The sequence below is a fragment of the Balaenoptera acutorostrata genome, chromosome 7 (assembly GCF_949987535.1).
Source record: "Balaenoptera acutorostrata chromosome 7, mBalAcu1.1, whole genome shotgun sequence".
NCBI classification, from domain to species: Eukaryota; Metazoa; Chordata; class Mammalia; order Artiodactyla; family Balaenopteridae; genus Balaenoptera; species Balaenoptera acutorostrata.
Window position 1 is genome coordinate 75,833,032 of NC_080070.1, and position 15,518 is coordinate 75,848,549.

Sequence of the window (15,518 nt, forward strand, 5' to 3'; positions counted from 1 at the left end):
TGAGAGGCTAATAAAATGCTATATTTTATTAGTTTTATCTTTATCTCATTATACTGTAAAACAAGCCACTTCAAATTATTTTTTAAGAGAAAGGATATCGATGTATGACTAGAGTGATAGATACACAATATACGTAAAAGAAATTATTACTATTATCCACTACTGTGTGTGCTAAAAATAGGGACCATGTCTTAAATCAGTTTTGAATCCCAAGAGTCTGGCACATAATCAATTATCACTAAATGTTGGTTGGATGAATGAATGAAAGCCACACAAAAAATGAAATGTTACTAATATTCCTAGGGCTGACTCTGGAGAAAGTAGCAGTGGCCTTCCATATCTTTCTAGGGATGGAAAGATAGAGTCATAGAGTCTGTGTGACCTATTTTACGGTAGTTTAAAACTGGTCGGGACTATACCTCAATCTTAATTTGCAGATTGCCCAGTTTCTTGCTACTCAAAGGATACTTCCAGAACAGTCCCAGTCTGCAAGCTGTTTGTTACTGGTCTGTGACAATGTAAGCAGAGAAATTGAGAGTAAACATTTAGAAATGTTTACAGCAACTTGACAGTGTGATTTTACATCTATTGAATCTTTTAAAAAGTTGGCTTGTATTTTTTGTGTCTTTTAAATTATTTTTTATTGATTCATTTTATTGTATGTTGCAGAAGAATAGGTACATGGCAGAGTGGGATAAGGAGAGAATAGTCCTTCACTACAGGTAGTCTGAGAAACAATGGCCTGGTTTATTACCCTAGTGCTATCACTAATCTCTCCTTTCAAAAACTATCCATGGCAATATTTAAGATATTGTATCAACTCTAAGTTTTTGTGATTTCTATAAATTAAAATTGGTTTAAGAGCAGAGAATCAGATTTCAGTTTAGATAATGACCATTGTGCTTAGTCCAGGGGGACTAAGGAGCTGGTATCTCATGGTATCATGGAAAAGGTCCAGAAGAGCCACAATTTTACCCTAGTTCTTCCACCTGCTAATATCATGGCCTTGGGTGAGGACAAACTCTCCGAGACTATTTTCCTACTGGTAAAATGGGCATAGTTATTTCTGTATTAAAGGATTTTGAAGCATAAATGGCTCCACAGATTGCCCAGCACAGGCTCTGGCACAGAGGGGAAACTAATTTTTGGTGTCATGACAGTTGTTTTGGCAGATCCTCTGGGGAAGGGGATCGGATCATTGGCCTCTGATGGCAGAAAACAGCATAGATCCTAGTAGACAGTTTAGGCTCAAATAGTTCTGACCGTGGCTGCTAGTGTAGACCGATGCTTCCAAGCTTTAATGGCATACGTAATACCTAGGAATCTTATTAAAGTGTAGTATTTATTAGAACTGGGGCCCAAGAGTCTACATTTCTAAATAGCTTCCGGGTGAAATGGATTCTGCTAGTCCGAAGACAATACTTAGGGTAGCAGGGCCCTATACTGATGTTCCAATTTTAGCAGGTTAAATACCCAGAGGGCATGCTAGAGCACACATTGCTGGGCCCTGTCCCAGAGTTTCTCATCTAGTAGGTCTTGAGTGTGCCCTGAAAATATGCAACTCTAACAAGTAACACCAGCATTAGGTGATGCCGTAGTTAATGGCTGGGGAACCACACTTTGAGAACCGTTGCCCTGGACCATGAGGCAGAACTCTTGGCTTTTTCATTGACCTTAAACAAATGACCTGACTTGCCTCAGTTTCCTCATTTATAAAATGAGAATAAACTGAATGATTTGTAAGTATCCTTCTAGTTCTAAAATCTATCCATTCCTACTGGACTTTGTCTCAAAAGAAACAAATATGCATTGGTAATTGTGAAATCACGTAAATACGTTTTTACCAATAGTGTTTCCTTCATTCAGAAATGACCATAATGACACAGGTGTACTTATGAACACCTGTCAGCAACTTTTTTGCCCTACTGGGATGTGGTAAGGCTAGTTGAGGACTGATTTTAAAAAAAAAATAGAAGCATTGTTTTCAGAGCCTAGAAGTCTTCATCCTTCTGCCTGCTGTCCTCAAGAAAAACCCAACAAAGAGCTCTTCTTTTTTGACTTAGAATATTCCAGGCTGGTCTTTTTTTTTTTTTTTAATAAATTTTATTTATTTGTGTATATATGTATGTATGTATTGGCTGCGTCGGGTCTTCCTTGCTGCGCGCGGGCTTTCTCTAGTTGTGGCGAGCGGGGGCTACTCTTCGTTGTGGTGCGCAGGCTTCTCATTGCGGTGGCTTCTTTTGTTGCGGAGCACGCGCTCTAGGCGTGCAGGCTTCAGTAGTTGTGGCGCGCGGGCTCAGTAGTTGTGGCTCATGGGCTCTAGAGCGCAGGCTCAGTAGTTGTGGCACACGGGCTTAGTTGCTCCGCGGCATGTGGGATCTTCCCGGATCAGGGCTCGAACCCGTGTCTCCTGCATTGGCAGGCGGATTCTTAACCACTGCGCCATCAGGGAAGCCCTCCAGGCTGGTCTTAATATTGTCATTTAGTGGCCAGAAACTATACTGAGCGCTTGATGTGGATCATCTTATTTAGCCCTCATAACTACTGTAAGAGGTAGTTATTAATCTCATTTTTCTAATTAGAAAACTAAGACTCAGAGATTTAAAGTAAGTTACCCAGGTTTACACAGTGGTAGTGATGGAGCTAAAATTAATTCTCAACCAGAGAGATGGCAGAGACCACACTCTTAACCACTGAGCTATAAGGAGGTAGAACAGAGAGGAAAAAAAAAAAGAGAGGAGGATGCTGTTTGATGCTTTCAGGGTTGATTATCTGTTTCCTCAACCCTCTCAATCCCTAATAATGGAGAATAGTGACCGAGTCAAAAACTACACTGAGTTTAAAGCTCCCAAACACAAAAGAGTACAAATCTCTGATTTCAAGAACATTCTAAACTAATCTCTGAGAACAGAAGTCAGAAGAGTGTTTAGCTCTGGGGGAGAATGGGGGAGTATGGAAAGAAGGGAACTTTCTAGGGTAATGAAAATGTCTGAGTAGTGGTCACAAGCATGTAGATCTATATACATATATATGTATATACACATATGTATATGCAAAAATTCACTAAGCTGCACACGTAAGATTTGTTCATTTTATTGCATGTTAATTCTACCTCAATAGAAAAGGTACCTGCGAGTAAAATGCATACACAGACACATATACATATGCCTACATTTTCTATTCAGCCATGTATTAATGATTCCTCACTTAGTTTCTACAGGTCAGTCAGAATTACCACCCCATTTCACAGATAGATTAAGCAAGGTAGAGAGAGAAATCTGTAGGGCATGACTGATTTTCTAGTTCACAGTACTCTTCATAACTTGATATTAATTACAGAGACAATGTGAGCTTTTATGCTTGTGGCTAGACACATTTATAAAAAGGCAAAATTAGATGTAAAATGTATGGCCCCAAGCCATAAATTACACTCTTTTCACCAGTATGTGATTTTATGTAGTGTGTTCAGGATGATTCTAAAGGGATAGTTTATTTCAGTGTACTGCTTTATTTGCTAATATTCAGTTCACCTGTACTTTTCTGATCTTGGCTTGTGATACTATGTCTCCTTATTTCTTTGTAAGGTAATGGAAGATAATTCCCTGAGAATCCCATTTGCTATGTCCATCCAGTAAGGTCACTTAATTTAGTGTCCTCATTAAGTGCCACTCTAAAGTTTAATAATTTTGTTGGCACCAGCACTCTCCCATTTCTCCCCCAATGTATTTTGTGTAATTTATTCTTGTTACAACTCATCCCCCTTCATCTGCCCATAAACTGCAGTCATGATATTTCATGATATCGCCAGCACCATATAATTTACAAACGGCCTCGCCTACCTAAAGGTCTGTTCAGAAAGAAAGAATAAATTGTTGCAGAGAAAGCTCAGTGAAACAAGTGGAATCGGGAAGTTTCATTAGCGAGAGCTCAAAGAAAGAGATTTTTATAGCGGTAGTTTCTTATTCTTAGACAAGGAGCAGACACTTGCAGGGGGGAAATAAAGCCGGCAGCTATTTTCTGTTCCTAATTAAATTGTTTGCCACCAGTAGCAAAATAGAATCTGCCACTATTAAACAGGCAACATCAAGGTAACTGGCACTGGCATCCTAAAAATATTTCAGTGCAAAGATTAATAAGAACGATTCTCAGAGAAAGGACTGCAAACCTAAACAAACAAACAAAAAATAAATGAATACCTCTGAAGTACTTCTTGTGTGTGAGAGGTCTGCCTTGAATGTTGAAATGAACAAAAGCCTAGAATTCACAGGAGGCAACATTTTTAACCTGTCCCATTGTATCCAGGTGTCAGGGTGATTCTGAAGAGTGGGTAATTCTCTAAGCTACAGAACAGGAATCTACTTCTCTCCCCGCACCTGGATGTACAGTTCCTATTAAATGTAACAGGAGTACAAACCATAAGAGAAAAAACCAGATCTGTCTCCTCTACTACGTTAGAATTATGAACTGAATTTTCTATTTTCACTGCATGGGGTTTCATTGAAAATAACTGTGTTATGTCTAAATGTACCAGAAAAATAGATATCTTCATTACTGCAAGCTCCTCCTTTTCATTTTCTGTTTTGGAATAGTGTAATACTAGTGTTATTTTAAACTATTTTTAAAATTATAATTTTTATAGAAAGCATGAGAACTTGAGAGTCTGTCACAGCATTGAGAGAACGTATTTCCCCAGTAAAGATATCGTTCTTAAAGGTATGCTTGTCTATTCATGTCATGACTGAGAAATAACGAACAAATAATGCTAAGGTTTAACCGGTGTTTAGAGATTCTCATTTTAAAACACATTCAGATGCCTTAAGAATTAAATAATTCTCCTCCCCCCACCTTGAAATTACAGAATCAAGTGAGGGGGGAAAAAAATAAGGTGTACTTCCTATAATATTAAGATTTAAGTCCTGTATGATTTACTTCCTAATGCTGCTACCTGATTTCAGTTTCCAGAATAGCGGGAAGCCAAAAAACCCTCAAATAAACAAACAAAAAACACACCCTCATATTAACGTAGGAACCCCCTGGGGCTTGTAGCTGAAACTCAGGAGAGAATCTCACACACTCTCAAATCTCGTATCATTACTTTTCTTTAACATAAGGGGTATGATGGGGCTGAGAAATGTGATTTCTGCTGGCAGAAAAGAGAATGGGATCAGCTCCTTTTATGAACACAGGAAAAAGCCTGTATGACTTTAGAAACCTTGATGTGATTGAAGGTTAGTAAATTTTAGGAGATCTCTCTTGTAAACAATTTTGTACTATTCTTTGATAAGCCACTTCATTTGGCCATCTCAGGATACCAGTGGGGGGCTGGTATTTTTTCCTTGCGGAGTAAATGACATCACACAAGTGGCATACCCCAATAGCAGATCAAAGGAGCAAAGTGCACAGAGCCATGGGCACCTCTAGGATCTGGGAAAGCAGGGGGGAAAGAAAATGAGCATGCAAACTCCCTCTGGTTAGATGGCTTTCATTCGCTGGTGTTTGTTATTTTTATGTTTGTTTTTAAAGAAAGACGTGATGTGTCTTTGAGATTCTGGAAATTAATGTAGGGTGGTTTTTTTTTTTGCGTGAGAAATGTGATTGTAAATGTCACTTCCCTCTGCATTCATGAAATGCTGGTATTAAGAAAATATATCATGATCCACAAAAATCTAGATTCTGATTTTGCTTTGTTAGCTGTTTCACATTAAAAAATGATATGTTCATAAAGGGGTATACAGATAATTCTACGTATGACTTCATAATCAGCCCTATGTGTGTTCTGTTGAAAGACATATAGTACTTAAGAAATACAGTGTATGCCTGTTTTCCTAAGAAAATTAGGGAGTGTATTTAATTAATGTTGAAATGCAATAGAATTCCTATGGAAGTACTTATGACATCCACATGCATACCAAATGAGTTCATTATGATCTGTGTTATTACAGTGAATACCAACTGAATTAATAATGCTGGGACACTCAAAATGAAGTGTTACCAAGTGCTGTAGTATAACAAATATGGTTAAATATTATGTGATTAAAGTTATTATAAGCTGAGTCTCAATCAAAAGAAAGCAAAATTCCATCTCTCTTGCAGGGAGTTAGGAGTGGAATCAAACTGCTCTTTCTAAGCGCTGTGATCCTTAACTTTGAACAGTCCCTTAAAGTCTTTTCCCACGTACTATAATCAGTTAAATTACCTTGGTTTGAAGCGTCAGAGAAGGTGGGTGAGGGCAGGTGGAATACTGTGGTCGGGGGTGGGAGGTAGGTGGGGGGAGGAGCAACTGATATACCTCAAGAATTCAGCAAGTTGGAAGTGTACGTTTGATTTTCTGTACTTTGCATATTAAGAAAAGGAGTTTTCAGCTTAATTATTCTCCTCTAATGACAAGCTTATTAAAATAACTATTTAATACACATTTCAGGACAGTGAGGTAATGATAAACAAGGATAGTTTGTTTAGTTTTCTAGCTGAAGTCCCACTTTTCTGTGTCAGACATTCCATAACAATTTATAAAATAAATTATTTTTAATAATGTATCCCAACTGTATTTGTGTAAATTATCGCTGCACATGCTGTTGTAGAAAAGCTGGGCTCTACATTTGCATTGTATTATTTATGCACTTAGATGTAATACATCGTAACAATTCATATCTATTGTAGATTTAGTAAGATGTGAAGGCATAAGTGGATTTAATCAGACATGTAATTATTTTTATGCCTCCAACTCAAAAATATGCATAAATGAATTTATGGTTATTTGGCAATCAGTGAAAATGGTCTTTATAAATGTTGAAACAGCTGCTGGCAAATATATTTGCAAAAGAAGGAAAACGGCACTTATCTTCTTGTCGGGTAAATGATAAAGGAATTATTGTTAGCTGTATGCAGTGCCCTAGGTGTTAAATATTTGCCTCATCATCCTTAATATCACATAAACATACACTGAACAGAAGAAAACCTTCCATTTCTTTCCTTCTGTAATAATGGAGCACATTTTTTCATAAGAGGATTTTTAGAACACATCTGTATCCTAAAAAGCTTTTTTTCTAAGTCTGAGCAGTTTCTGTCATGCAGTTTGACTTTTACATTCCCATTTATTCTATTATTTGTGGTATCATTCCAGTTCTTAAGATAGAATACTCTCATTTAAAATAGTGGGGCATGATAATGCACACACTTCTGTCAAATATGTTGATTTCTGGTGTCTATTAGGATTTCTCACTGTTGCTTTTACAATGGCTTTAAGACATTTGTAAAACTTCTCTGCCTCAGAGAGTAAAATGCAATCCTTGTACTACCAGGTTATGATTACTTCGTTGTGTTGAAATGTCTAATAAATTACATATCAGTAAATGTAGATCTTGGACAAATACCCCAAGAAAATCTAATTTTCCTGAAGTGCATCTTTTTTCATTCTTTCAAGTTTTCAGTTTGAATTTAGTGCCTTTGACTGGTGAAAAATTAATAGTCCCAGCACCTGAAATTTTCTCTGTAACCTGTAGCAGAGAAAAAGTCTAGACCTCTCCAATGTGTCAATTATGACCCTGATAGATTACCATATGAGGAATTATTTCATTTTTCTTGGATCAAATATAAAACAGCTATAATATATTTAAGTTGTACTGAAGCAGGCACACTGAAGACACTCCTGCACACAGCGCGAGGGCAGGCAACATAAATAAAGCTGTCACTCCCTCTACAAGGTGAGCTTGGATTTGAGCATGCATCTGGGTGTTATGCAAATGATGATTTCCAATGCTAACCATTTGGGTGATACTCAAATAGTAACATACCACTGACTTAAAAGTCACTTGCATCCTACTTTTGTAAATCACGGGGTTCTCTTTCACTCAGGTGTGTTGTTTCAGTGATCAGTAGCATTTCCAATAAATTATACACTGACCAGTTGGAAGAGCTTTTGCCTGTTTTTGGAGCAAACTCTGTGCAAACCTCATCTGTCAGATGCTGCACTCCCAGCCCTCAGCCCCCTCGCCGAGTTTGCTGAGTTCCTTGGCAAACGACAGAGTGCCCTCTGTTGATGGAAAAAGGAATGCTCAGCGCAGGACACACGGAGAAGCTTTCCGATAAGAGGTTGCAAAGCTGCAATTAGCCGGTAAACATTTGTGACCGAAAAACCACATTTTAAACTCTAAAAATATTGATTTAATGGACACTGACAGAGTACAAACTGTTGCAAATTCAGAGTTCAGAGGCAGTTGTAGGATTATATCTATTTACACACACACGCGCGTGTGCACGCACACACACACACTGCTAATTTTTCAGTTCCTACATACCTGGAAATGCTAGGTAGGATGACTTCTTTTTATTCTGTGTAGATATTGATTTACCTACACACGCTTGTGTTTCCATTCAAATATTTCTGAAGCTGAATTGGAAACTTGGCATGAATAATAATGTTAAATGCTCAGGATCTATAATTTAAATAATTTTTAAAGTGAACAACTATAACAAATAACTCCAATGAACAGGGAGATTTCTAATTCCCTCAGGCTCAAGGAGGGACGGGGGTGTTTAGACAGAAAGCAAAACTGCGGAGAGCAGCCTCTAGTGCTGTCCCTGCAAGGCGAGAAAATTGGATAACCTGGTTTGCTCTTATGGCTTTCAAGCGAAGTTCTAGTGAGCCCTTATAAAACAGTAAACTTTATTGCAATTTTAAAGCAGTCCTTCACTGATGGGTACTCACCTCTTCATTTCTATATTTCCATTTACTTTGTATTGGAAGGTTGGGCGGGATGGAATCAAATCTCACAGAAGTGACAGCTTTCCATTTTAAAGCCATTTCATATGTTAATGAGTTTAAAAGCAAACATGAAAAATATTAACTTACACCAAAATACTTACAGGAAACATTTTAAATTGTATGACTTTCTTGCCTGTTTTGGAGAAAGACACTGAAGTTGCTATTGCATGTCTTCTGCCTGAGAGATTGAATTGGAGGGATCTTTGTGTATTTTAGATACTCCTGTAGCTGCTCTTGTACTTAAACCTGAGTATCTGCATCCACAAAATAAACCTAATGTAGGAGTTTGATTGCAATCTTCAATTCCACTGTTACAAAAGGAGAGTTTTCTTTCTTTTCTGAGGTTCCATTTGCAAATGCTAAATGAAATTGAGAGTTAATAAATTAATCTTTATGCTGTTGCCAAAAGACAGTGCTACCAAGAAAAGGAGGGGAGATGTTAAATTGGATTTTCCAGATATGTTGTCGGTACTGATGAAATTGATCAGATAAATTACTCAGTACTATTCATTTTCCTTACAGAGAGGTTAAGAGGTTGTTTTTTTGTTTTGTTTCGTTTTTAAGTAGTTTGCTGATCCTTGACTTCTATATACCCACTCTTTATGTATTTGAAATAAGTTTGTTAATGTGAATTCAAATATTTTTTCACAAGATTTGTTTGCATAAGTATGGGACGTATGCCAAGGAAATAATTTAAAACATGAGTTGAAATTCTCAGTTAGTGACCATGGTCTGACGAATGGGCTTGGTGATGCCTCAGAGGTTGACATACACAGTCCAAATAGCTGGATGAAAATTTAAAATTCAGTTCGTTGGCATGGCTGAGAATGCAGCTCACTAGAACCTCTGTATTAGGAGGAATTGCAAACAGAGGAGAATGAGATCCTGTTGTATCACAAGATTGACAGTGCACTGGAGTTTGTTAAGATTCCAAAGTGTTTTATCAATAGTCCCTAAACGTGCTTCCTACTTATACCCATCTTAGCTCTTGTACTTTGACGTGGTATTTTTTTAGCTTTTTTTTTTTCCAAAGCAATATAATGTGGGTGGCTCAAGAATATAATTATCTCATTTCTGTTTCTTTTTTTCAAACAATAAAATTAACACTTAAACAGGGCCAGAGAACAGAACCTAAGTGTGGTAAACACTTTATTTTTTTTGTTGCTTAACAATGGAAAAACAACACAATTATCAAAATGGAGATATATAAAAAATGAAAATAAAGTTCCCAACATTTTTTGCTTTGCTTCCATCCTTTAATTGAAGCTTGAAACTAAAAAAATTTACACTTAAAGGAAAACCGGGTTTTAAACATTAGAAAATAGCTAAACTTGTCATAATTTGCTTTTACATTTTGTAAATAGTATTTAACTTTTTAAAGATTTCTCCTTTTCCCAAATAATTTTGTTATTTACAGGAATTGAATTGTAAAATAATCTCATGGCACTTACAATATTTATAAAGCAAAGTTAAAGAGGTGCTAAATATTTTAGAAACAGCCCACCAGAGGGCAGTCAGCTTTTAGTGTAACAGATTTGAAATAGATAAATTTATTGCTATGGTTTAATTTTAAGTAAAATATCTATGTAAATTACATTTCTTTTTGCATCTACAAGTTGAACAAAATAAAAGGCGTGACTTCAGATTGAGAAGGTTAAGGCTTCAAACATTTTGAGGAAAAACTATTAAAGGGCGAATAATTCTAACTTCTGCCCTTTGTGCACCCTCACACACAGTTCTTCCATTGTGATATTTATATTTGGTTATAAAGTAAGATTTGTTTTGATTTGAGATGCCTTGGGACATTAATATTTTTTAATCAATACAGACTTTAGGACAAGCTCGTATTGAGAGAGACAAAGACAGAGACAAACTGCGAGGGGGCGGGCAGAGAGGGAGGAAGGGAAGGAGGTCAAGAGGAGAGAGGTTTAGTTTTCTTGTTCACCTCTGTCTCTTATTAATTCCAAATGCAGCTAGTATGGTTTTAATGGTGAACAGTGTGCTTAATAATATGTATTGTACAGATTATACAGAGGAAATTCTGGACCCTGTGGTTGGAGATTAGAGAATCAATCCATGGTTTGTTTCTTCATGCAGATACCATGGGTGTGGGCACTAAACGTCCTCTCATTATCTTAATAGTTAGAGATAATATTATCCTTTTTGAAGAGGAGTTTAAAAACACTGAGATTCTTGTACATACAGTTTGTTTAAAATAAGGAAGAGCCATTAAGGTTTGGATAATATTTTGTCATTGTTGTCATTGTTATTTGCAAAACTCTGGTTGTCACAATTCTAAGCCCTAGAAACAAAATGTTCCCTGTAAAGCCTGCAAAAGAGACCATGAGTAATAACAATTCCTTATGAGGGCTTGGGTGCTTTTAGATGTTCACTTGCTTGCTTTTGTATAATAATCCTACGAGATATTGAGACCCTGGTTAAATGACTTGGCTAAGATAACAGAACTGAGACTTAGATCTCATCATCTTCTTCACTAACTTGCCTTGGAATTCAGAAACCCAAGAAAGAAGCTAGAGTTGTGGGGTGTTTTCCCCCAGGGTTTTTTATTTACTTTTATTGTTTTTGTCAAAATGGAAACCAAATTTTTGTGATTATAAAAATCACCTATGTTTACTAGAAAATAATGATCTCACAGTCACAGAGATTAACACTCTTAACATTATGATGTATATGCTTCCAGATATTTCCTCTGCATATGTACATATTTACAAAAATGGAATCAGAGTGTACACCCTGTTCTTCTATTCATATGTCAGTATATCATGGACACCTTTTCACATCATGTACATAATAAAAGCTACCATCTACTGAGTGCGCACCATGCGCTGGGCACCCTTCTAAGCATTTTACATGAGTTATTGCATTAATTCTCACATATCCCTAGGAAGTAGGTAATATTATTTCCCTCATTTTGTGGAAGATGGAAGAGACTAATTACCGAGTGACACGCAAAGCTCATATCTTGACCCTTTGGCTTTTTAAGGGCTTTAAAGTATTCTGCTGTATGAACCATTTAACTGTTCTCCATTGGTGGGCAGCTCCAAGTTTCTGAAAAGCAGAATTTCCAGAAAGGGGAATTCTAATATCCAAACTAGTATACTCTGACCTATACAGGTAGACCCTAAACCATTCTCAAGTTTTTTTTAATCCCACTATCTTCTTAGAACTTCCTTTTTCCTCTCCACTTATTCCCGAAAAATGACTCAGATCCATTTTTCAGGGCTTCCGAACCTACCTCTTATCACTGCCACTGAGAGACAGTAGCTCCAACTCAGGAGTGAGATGCCCAGAATTTGAACCTTGACTATGCTATTTACCAACGGGGTGACCTTAAGTATTACTTAATCTCCCCAAGCTGCATTTTTCTTATCAGCAAAGTGAGGAAAACTACCTACTTCACAGAACTCTTTGGGAAATGGCATATGCAAAGTGCCTGGCAAGTAGTAAGTTTTCAATAAACGTGGGAGAGAAATGCCCCCTAACTGCTTGATTGGGAACCTCAATCAAGGTGAAAGAGAGAGAACAGTGCATCCTACATTGTTATAAAGACAAACTCACATCTCAATATTAGACTTCTGTGTCTAAGGACTCCGAGAATTCCAAGTTACAGTCTCCTTATCTTGAGCCACACGTGAAGGAAACTTGAAGTGAATCCCCTTCTTGAGTATTTTTGAATAGAAATTTTTAGATGAAGCAAATTTGAAAGGAAACCCAAACAAAAATTTCTTGGAGAGATTTTTTTTTTTCTGCCATCCAATTCAATAAAGCTGTGCAAGAAAGAGGGCTGAAGGAGGGCAAAGTAAACTATAAATCCCTTTCCTGACATCCTTCTTCTTGGAGTGTCTATAAATACTAAATTATGAAGATTTGAAATACGTACTGAAGACTCACGCTCCATCACCTATGTTCCAGGACTGTTTAATTAGAGCCCGTACCAAGATGATAATTCCAAGTCCATTCCTCAAAATGATTTCTGTTTCAAACGTAAGCCTCCACCATTAGTTGGCCCAGCTCAGTGTATGTCAGAACTTGAGATGATGAGTTCCCAAGCCCACTGTTAGCAGGTAGAGCCAGAGCTGTTAGCTAAAACATCAGTGTCGTTCTTCTGAGCATTTAGGCTGTGGAATTGTTCCTGATGTGCACAGGGCTCTTCATTAATTGCAGTTGCCCCGCAGTAAGACCAAGCGTGACCCACTCTCAGAGACAAAGGTGCTGATGAGAACTTGCCCAAATTGCACAGAATGGCGGAAATCCACATAGCACCTGGTCTGAGGCTTGGCCGTGAATACCAATGGGTAAGCCACGTCTATCATGGACATTTTCCATTTATTTGTAGGAGAAATCCCTGAGCCCACACCAAAAATAGTACTTGATTAATGGGCACCCTTTGGGATTAAAAAAAATGAATTCGGCAGCAAGGTCTCTCTGGATGCATCTCCAGCTCCTGCCGTCCTTAGTCAGGAACATGGTCAATAGAACAAAGCTTAGTGAAGAACTCCAGCTCCTGCCGTCCTTAGTCAGGAACATGGTCAGTAGAACAAAGCTTAGTGAAGAAGTTAATCCCCAGGAGCCTGGCTAGCCTGAGTTCTCACAAACCTCGTCTCATGCACTTTTCACAATAATCCTCATGATCTGGCATTTTACTGATGAGGCAGTTGAAATACAGGTTATGACATGTGACCAAGCTTTAAAAGTCAGCTCATATGGTATTACAACTCTGAGTGACAGAGTCGATGCTCAGATTCAGGTCTTTTGACTCTAAGCTCTGTACTTTTTCAATAATTCTGCAGCTGCTTTCCCCCGTGGATTTTCCAAAAGCTACCAATTAATGAAGTCCTCACAGGGCCCTGGGGAAGGCAAGGGACTTCGGTGTTAAGAGCCTGCTGGTTTCTCCTCCACTGGGGATGATCAAAGGTACTAAAATACACATCAAAACTAGTATGTATGAGTCTTATTTTTACTGCCTGTACTTCAGAAAGTGATGAATATCAATCCACCTGCCGACATTTAGGACTGAAAAAATCCTGAAGTAATCTCATGGGCCCCTTTCTGTCTTTTTTTGTCAATACAACAACCCCTGGATTTACATAGGAAATGTTCAAAAGGCCCCAGGATCACTATCAAGAACTGCATCCAATTACTAACCTATTAGGTAAAACTGTTGTTCTAACTAGCTCTGAGTGTAAGCCGAAGAAAAGCCACAGGAGAAATGCCTAGAAGGTTTTCCACCTCGGTACTGTGGTCGCTAAGCAGATGTGCTTCCTCTTCTAATCTTTCAGCATTTAAATTTTACTCTGTCTTCAGAGAGATGGTTAATTTTCCTGTGCTTCGTTTTCAAGTTTCTAGAGCTCAGTGGCTGTCTCTCTTTAAGGCATAATGAAGCAAAGTTTTTCCCACAAAGTGTCGATCAGGATAGGCTAGTATCAATACCAGACAATCCCCAAATCTCAATGACCTCACAAGACAGCGGTTCATTGCTCACTCACATGACATGTCCATCTCCATTTGTCTAGGGACTCTGCTTTGTGTGGTTCTCATGCGAGACCTGGCCGACAGAAAAGCCACTATCTGGAACATTCTGGTCACTGTGTCTGAGGGAAGGCAAGCTCTGCAGGGCTCCCAGCAGCAATACTCCAGTCTGGAAGTGACTGTTCCTTCTTGCATCTCTTTCATATGAACAGGTAAGATGGCCTTATCCTACCCACACAAGAGGGCCGGAAAGCGTGGTCCCAGTGGAGCAGAAAGCTGGAGAGAGTCAACACGCACTACTCATTGCTGGTGCTACCCAGAAAGTCTTTGCATTTTAGAAACAAAAAAAGTCTCTGTTCAAGATTTTATGTTCTTCAGACTCTTGTCTTTTGCACGTTCCTGTTCACTCGAGAACCATTTAAAATATTATAAGATGTATACGTGAAAGGAAATTTGGGAAATAGGAACACAGATTTTGAGATGTCCGTTTTCTACCACCTATTCAGAACATAGCATCCTAACCTTCATTCTTTCATCCCTGTATTTAGTCTTGCAGAGAAGTACTGAGCGTCAGGCAGGCAACGGGGAGCCAGCACACAGCCTGACAGTGTGTCGGGTGACAACCCTGCAGGTCACCACTACACAGTGTGACAGGAGGATAAGGTGCCAGAAACCTCAGAATCACACCCAACCCAGCTGGGGCGTCCAGGGAGGCTTCCTGGAGGATGTTACATCTAGGCTACAATAGGAAGGAGGACATAATACATTTGGTGCATTTCCTTTCCATCTTCTCCCCCAAGCCTGGTTTGTTATTTTTACAATTGTGAGAACACTCTTTAGCCAAGTTTGCGTACTGCTGTTAGGTAAGGAAATTATGGTATGCCAACTCAATAGACTATGTAGCCATCAAAGTGACAATTACTGCCTCTTTCTTATTATTAAATAAATGGACTAGATCTAGAAGACAACATGATAAATGGAGACGCTTGAGACTTAAGTGTGGGATTGTGGGTAAAGTTTTATTGTTAAGAATTTTTAGCATGACTGTAGTGTTTGCATGTTACAGTTAGAATGTAAGGCGATACATGTACACACACACACACACACACACACCACAGTCCTTTAAGTGTGGCCTCAGTGTCCCTGCCAGAGAAGAATTCTGAATCTATTTAGCTTAGACGTTTTTATACTTTTAATTTTGTGCCTTAATTTCTACATCTGTTAAATGAATGATTTTCTGTGAATCATCCATGGTGCAAAGATT